The sequence below is a fragment of the Bubalus kerabau genome, chromosome 5 (genome assembly GCF_029407905.1).
Source record: "Bubalus kerabau isolate K-KA32 ecotype Philippines breed swamp buffalo chromosome 5, PCC_UOA_SB_1v2, whole genome shotgun sequence".
In the NCBI taxonomy this organism is placed as follows: Eukaryota; Metazoa; Chordata; class Mammalia; order Artiodactyla; family Bovidae; genus Bubalus; species Bubalus kerabau.
In genome coordinates, this window is record NC_073628.1 from 133,179,454 (window position 1) to 133,186,759 (window position 7,306).

At 41.8% G+C, this 7,306-nt stretch overlaps 1 long non-coding RNA gene across 2 annotated transcripts; it reads right to left on the reverse strand.

Moving 5' to 3' along the window:
• Positions 1–447: 447 nt before the first annotated feature.
• LOC129654107 (uncharacterized) lies at positions 448–6,854 on the reverse strand. 2 transcript variants are annotated; one of them, XR_008715416.1, is made up of 3 exons: positions 6,677–6,854; positions 3,631–3,835; positions 448–768 (listed from the first exon to the last, which is right to left on the reverse strand). It is a non-coding gene; the product is annotated as an uncharacterized LOC129654107 (long non-coding RNA). The 2 variants fall into 2 exon arrangements; XR_008715417.1 differs by lacking the exon at positions 448–768 and adding an exon at positions 3,127–3,342.
• Positions 6,855–7,306: the final 452 nt, after the last annotated feature.

The following is a 7,306-nucleotide window of genomic DNA, read 5'->3' on the forward strand; positions in this document are numbered from 1 at the left end:
TTAGTCACTCAGTTGTGTCCATCTCTTTGCAACCCCATAGACTGTAGCCCTCCAGGCTCCTCTGTCCATGGAATTCTCCAGGGAAGAATACTAGAGTGGGTAGCCATTCTCTTCTCCAGGGGAACCTCCTGATCCAGAGATCGAACCCAGGTCTCCTGCATTACAGGGAAGCCTGAGGAATCTGTGCATTTACACAAAGCTGGTCATGGGGTGGGATGGGGTAGGGAGGGGACAGACGATCAGAAAAACTTTCTCCTGGGGTTGGAGGGAGCAGTGAGGTACAGAAAGGGAAGTGAGGAGGAAAGAAAATAACATTGTGATCAGTAAGTCCCCTATATGTGAACGAGTTCTGTTCCAAGAGCACGTTCGTAGGTCCAATTTGTGTGTAAGTCCAACAAAGTTAGTCTAGGTACCCGCTAACACAGTTGGCTATATAATTCTGTATTGTAATAGGTCTATAATACTTTTCACACATGTAATACATAAAAAGCAAACAAACACACAAAAAATAGACATTCTGAATGTCACAGTGTAGTGCACTGAGAAGTACTGTAGCACAGAACAACAGCTGCACAGCGGCTGGCCCTGAGTGAACGGGCAGGACGAGCCACTGACTGGAGGGCGGGTAGGAGATGGTAGAGCTGCAGGGTCATCAGCAATGGGAGAGACGGAGGGCGAGCTGCAACGTCACTTATGCGCGATGTTGATGGAACACACACTCCCACCTTTGAAAACTGGAAACTTGAAGGTTCATATGTAGGAGATGTACTGTAGAAGCAAACCCCAGATTATCCAAAATTCTGATCTGAATTATTCTATTTATTAATATCACTCTGTGCTGAATTCTCCAAAGAATACTGAGCACTGAGGTTCAAGTGAAGATTCCATGGAGTGATGCCTCCTCAAACAAATCTTCCTTGAAACATGTTCCTCCAAAGGAGAGCTGATGTGTAGAGGTTTTAAAGTTGCCGTTTGGGGCTCTGGTTCTAGCCACTGAGTTGTTGAGATGCAGGTGCAGACCGTCCTATCAGACACTCAAGAGATGTTTTCAGTAACTAATGTCTACCTGTATTCGTTTTTAATTTTTTAACTTGTTCAAAATTCTAGACATCTAGCAATCATGGAATGAGTCAAAATTCCCTTTGGGGAGGAAGCATTATGTGCTGATTGAGTTTGAGTTAAAGCGGACCCCCATCACATATAGAAAGGTGGGTGACAGGGTTACCTCCTTGGTGGCACGGTGAACACCACCCTCAGCCCAGAGCGGCACAGCTGCTATTTACCATTCACGACCAGCATCTATCATGTGGAGGGCAAGCAAGAAGTGAAAGGGAGGAGTAAAGAATCTGTATGCTTGAAACTAATATAAGGTAGTATTGTAATCATAGCTAGAGGGATGGTAATAATAGCTAAAGGTATGGTAATCATAACTCAGTACAAAATAATTTAATTCAGACAGATATTTTTTAAAAAAATATCGCCTCCTCTCCACCAGGCATTCAAATCCAGATTTCTGTCAATTACAAACATTTCCATTTCTCTTCTTAGCTCTGTTCTCTTCCTTAGCAATTTTTTGCCCATATTTTTCTCATCCATAAGCATGTGCTGTGCCGTACTAAGTCACTTCAGTCATGTCTGACTCTGTGCAACCCCATGGACTGTAGCCCGCCAGGCTCCTCTGTCTATGAGGTTCTCCAGGCAAGAATACTGGAGTGGGTGGCCATGTCCTCCTCCTGGGGATCTTCCCCACCCAGGGACTGAACCTGCATCTCCTGTGGCTCCTGTATCTTTCCTGCTGAGCCACTGGGGAAGCCCATCCATAAGGCCATTCTTCCATTATTTGGTCTAGAAAGTCCCATCCTGTCAACAGAGCTGCTTCTGAGCGAGGCTCTGCTTTTGGAGAAGCTCCTTCCTTTGCCTCAGGAGTTGTGTCATTTACCCTGTGGATCATCCCCCACAGCTGACCCCTATGACTCAGGAGAAGGGTGAGGGGCTCTGCTCCCCCAACCCCATCCCTGCCTCCTGGCCATGTCTTGCCCACAGTTTCTGGGTTGTTATCTGTCAGTAAGTCTCTGGGAAAGAAGGGCCCAGCATTCTGTGCTCCAGGCTTCAGCAATACATGAACCATGAACTTCCAGATGTTCAAGCTGGTTTTAGAAAAGGCAGAGGAACCAGAGATCAAATTGCCAACATCCACTGGATCATCAAAAAAGCAAGAGAGATCCACAAAAACATTTGTTTCTGCTTTATTGACTATGCCAAAGCCTTTGACTGTGTGGATCACAATAAACTGTGGAAAATTCTTCAAGAGATGGGAATACCACACCACCTGATCTGCCTCTTGAGAAATTTGTATGCAGGTCAGGAAGCAACAGTTAGAACTGGACATGGAACAACAGACTGATTTCAAATAGGAAAAGGAGTATGTCAAGACTGTATATTGTCACCCTGCTTATTTAACTTATATGCAGAGTACATCATGAGAAACGCTGGGCTGGAAGAAGCACAAGCTGGAATCAAGATTGCTGGGAGAAATATCAATAACCTCAGATATGCAGATGACACCACCCTTATGGCAGAAAGTGAAGAGGAACTAAAGAGCCTCTTGATGAAAGTGAAAGAGGAGAGTGAAAAAGTTGGCTTAAAGCTCAACATGCAGAAAATGAAGATTATGGCATCTGGTCCCATCACTTCATGGGAAATAGATGGGGAAACAGTGGAAACTGTGTCAGACTTTATTTTTTTGGGCTCCAAAATCACTGCAGATGGTGACTGCAGCCATGGGATTAAAAGACACTCCTTGGAAGGAAAGTTATGACCAACCTAGATAGCATATTCAAAAGCACAGACATTACTTTGCCAACAAAGGTTCACCTAGTCAAGGCTATGGTTTTTCCAGTAGTCGTGTATGGATGTGAGAGTTAGACTGTGAAGAAAGCTGAGTGCTGAAGAATTGATGCTTTTGAACTGTGGTGTTGGAGAAGACTCTTGAGAGTCCCTTGGACTGCAAGGAGATCCAATAGGTCCATTCTAAAGGAGATCAGTCCTGAGTGTTCTTTGGAAGGAATGATGCTCAAGCTGAAACTCCAATACTTTGGTCACCTCATGCGAAGAGCTGACTCATTGGAAAAGACCCTGATGCTGGGAGGGATTGGGGGCAGGAGGAGAAGGGGACGACAGAGGATGAGATGGCTGGATGGCATCACTGACTCGATGGACGTGAGTCTGAGTGAACTCCGGGAGTTGGTGATGGACAGGGAGGCCTGGCGTGCTGCGATTCATGGGGTCGCAAAGAGTCGGACACGACTGAGCGACTGAACTGAACTGAACTGAACTGTCACACTAAGGATCAAAAAAAAAGAGTAACTGACAATAAATATTACAGTATCAATGCCTCAAGAAAACAATGATTATTTTCCTATTATGCAAAAGCTGTTATTGTGTGAGATTTTAAAAATTTTTTAGCCAAGTGATTTTACTTTACAGACCAGTGCTCTGATGGGTGAACATACTATGTTCTAATCCATCCAAGTTTCACTGATGTCTTTATGTATTTAAAGTTTTTTCTTAAGTTCCCACTTTGCCATAATTTAATGGTGCTTTTCCCAGACTCTAAAGAATTTTAATTACCTTAGGCTGGAACCAGTAGAGCTGTGAATGGGTTGAAATTCATTATTTTCTAGTCATCAGGCTTCCTATTTCTTCCAGGTCAGAGTCCAAATATCTGTGTGCTCTTTTTGATTCCATGTTTAGTCTAGTACTCTTCTTAATCACGAGTTGTTGGCAGGCACATGCGGGGGGCGGGCGGGAATAGTGGGTCGTATTATGTCTTAGGCTATTTGGAGAAGTAGAAGAGATCGCCTCCATTTAGACTACATCAGCCGTGTGCCGCTTGATAAAATTCTATAATTACTTAATCCCCATTTCAAAACAGTGTGAGCTTAGCTTCTCAATTTGCAAAATGAGAGCCTCTGCAGTTCAATTAGAAATTGAACCAACAATTCATTATATTTATTTACTGGCATGTTTTAATCTCAAAGGAATCTAGACTCCACTATTTTTAAGTTGATTGTTAGAATTACAATTTAAAAGCTACAGAAGAGTATAATTTAGGAAGATGTGTCATTTACCTCTGAATAGAAAACACATTGTGAAACCATATGTAGCCCTATGATCTATATATGTCTACATGTGCCCTTGTCAATTATGAAAATTATTCAAGACACAATTACTATACCTTGGTTTTTTCATGTATTAAGAAAGGTATCATCAACTTGGGATTCTAATGTTAAAACTCAGTATCGATTGTCATACCAAATAAAATTTGAAGTATCTTTTCAAAATTTAATTGTAGAAACCACAGCATATAATTTAAAGCAATGTTTGCAATCAAAGAGTAAATGGAGTAAATATTTCCTAAATGTCATTCTCATGATTTGTATTGCTTCTTGAAAATTTGAAGAAACTTTATGCCATATGGATCTTAGAAACGTGTTTTAATAACTGATTTCAATTAGTGCACATTTTGTAGTTTCAGATCGATAATCCTGGAAATAGTAAAATGCATTTCATTGAATATATTCTCTTATCTAAATTTAATCCCACAATCCACTGTCAATCTGAAAAATCAATGTGATTTTATGATAGTTATACGCCAAAAGACATTCACTTTTGTAATGTAAGAGGATTTTAGTTGTAGAATTTTGTTTTTAACTTCCACAAATATCATGTGGTCCTTGTGCTCCATCTTTTTATTGTTACCAAAAGTGAGGTCTGCTTGCTGGGAAGCCAATACTTGAGAGGTAAGGCTGGCATACAGAAGAGTCTGCTTTAATCCGGAGGCCTTCAACTGGGAGAAGAAGGCAGATATGTGTCCAAACGCCAACTCCCTTATTGACGATCAGTGGGCAAGAGCTTTTAAGGGGAGCTTAAGTGCTGGCAGCTTAAGTCTTGGCTACAGTTTGCTCATCGTGTAGTTAACTTCTCCACCTGGTGGGGGTTTCAGCATCTATAAGACAGCTACCACAAGATGGCTCAGAATACTATCTATAGCCCTTGAGGAAGAACTAATGATCCTTGACTGTGTTAAATGACTGAACTATGGACAGGGAGGCCTGGCATGCTGCGATTCATGGGGTCGCAAAGAGTTGGACACGACTGAGCTACTGATCTGATCTGATTATTATTTTGTCCATTTTACTGCTTTCCTTTGCTTCTGCATTTTCTCACTTCTCTGATTAAACTTATTCTTCAACTACAGTTTTTCTGCAGAAAATATGTCAGATGGGGGACATGGGGGATAGGGTCCTGTTCTGTTTCACTATCTGTTTATCCATTCAACTAGTATTTACTGAGTTTCCATGAAGAGCTGACTCTGCTCATTTCTGAAGGTATGCACATAAAGTAAATGGACACAGATCTTGCTCAATGTTCTTATCATTTGGTAGATAAGATGTCCATACTTCACCTTAATAGTTAGTTAGAAAATGATGACTGCCAATAAAGTTGTGTGTGAATTTAGATAAGTTTTAAAGATAGGATCCAGGGAGTAAATGGAGAGAAGCTAGGTGGAGGAGGTGGTATCTGAAGCGAGTCTTCCAGTCTGCACAAGCAGAAGTGGAGATAAGAGAACGGCTCAGGAAAGACATTAGCAAAGTCAGGAAGAGAGGAGAGGTTGTGCCATGTGGAGGAAATGATTAGTAACTCTGTGGTCATGAAGAAGAGTCAAGGTGGGCATACCTGGGATGTTTAAAATAGCAGGTGCAGGGTCCCCCTGCCAGCCCAGGGTACCTGGACTTATGATGACTGTGTGGCCAGTGGGACGAGACCCAAACTTCCCACTTGGGCTTCCAGTGCCTGCAAGGCTTGGTCTTGACCAACTTTCCCAATAAAGCCTGTAGTTGCTCAGTTAAGTCTGTTGATTTGCACTGAGAGTGACCCTCTAACTGTGAGCCTGTGTTCTCTCCAGTCCCCATGGACCACCCCAAGTTTCCTGTATACAGCCTGAGATCTCTGGCTCCTAGTCCTCACTCACAGTTCATATCATTTCCTGTCCATTTACTTATTAAAATACTCTGTTATTCATCATTTTTGGTTCATCCCTGATCCCCCAACTATAAATAAATATCTGTGTTCTCTTTCATTTTCCCTAACACACCTGTGATATCCTGCAATAGAGTAACATGAATATATTTTTAACTTTTCTATAGAAAAAGTCAAAGAGGAGGAAGTTTGCAATACTGTCATTGAATTTCAGTGAAATTATGCTAACATGTATCAGTTGAATAACTGAGAAGATGAAAAGAACTCAGCTGTAGCTAATATGGATCGAACAGCACCGAGATTCCCAGTGTCAGGATAGAGAACAGATGACTCCAACTCTCAAAGATCGATCAGACTCAATACACGTACAGGCAAAGTGCTGTGTTACGTCTTCAACTTTCTAGAGAAATTGAAGTCTTCACTAAGAATTCTCTAAAAACATCCCCAAACTATTACCTGGCTCCTCCTTTCCAGTAAAGCAAAGAAAATCAAAGAAAGTCTACAGTTCTGCAGCTTGCACTCATCCAGACACGGTGAAGGCAGAGTTACTTGCAAGACTGCTCTATGAACTCCATCTTTCCTGAGATAGGTTTTCATTGCCCCTGCCAGGAAACTGGGAAATCGTTTAACTTACTAAAACTGATTGATCCAACAGTGTGGCAAGGGTCCTGCTCTCCAGAAATGCCAGGTGAAATAGCAGACTGCCAGATTCACACAGCTGGGTGTGTTCCGCCTCTCTGGGCCGTCCAAGTTTACCACATGTCAGTTCAGCAGTTTGGGGTGGATTGGAGACGATCCAGTAGGAAGACAGGGAAAGCTGTGTGGGTTGCAGCCTGCAGGCTTTCTCCTCCTCGTGTTCTTAATTCCTCTCTTTCTCAGATGTTTGTGATTTGTTTGTCTTTTCAGCTGTGGCAGTGGTGAATAGTGTTGATGGTAAAATAATTTGTCCAACCTGAGCAGGCCTTTAAAAGTTGTAAGTTTACTGAATGTTAATCTGCAGGTGCCCAAATATTAGCTATTTGAAGATCTATGTTACCATTGCATAAACGCTTAAGATTTGCATCCATCAATGAGATTTGCCAGGTTTTTTTTTTTTTTAATCCTTTACTACCCACTCATAGTGGCTAAATTTAGATTTGTTCCACTGTCTGTTCAACACATTTAAATAACTACCATCTCAAGTTAACCTACAAAATAAAGACCCAGAATACGATGCTTATTTAGATCAAGCAACCTTTAATGTGTATAAGAAAGTGTTCTAAGG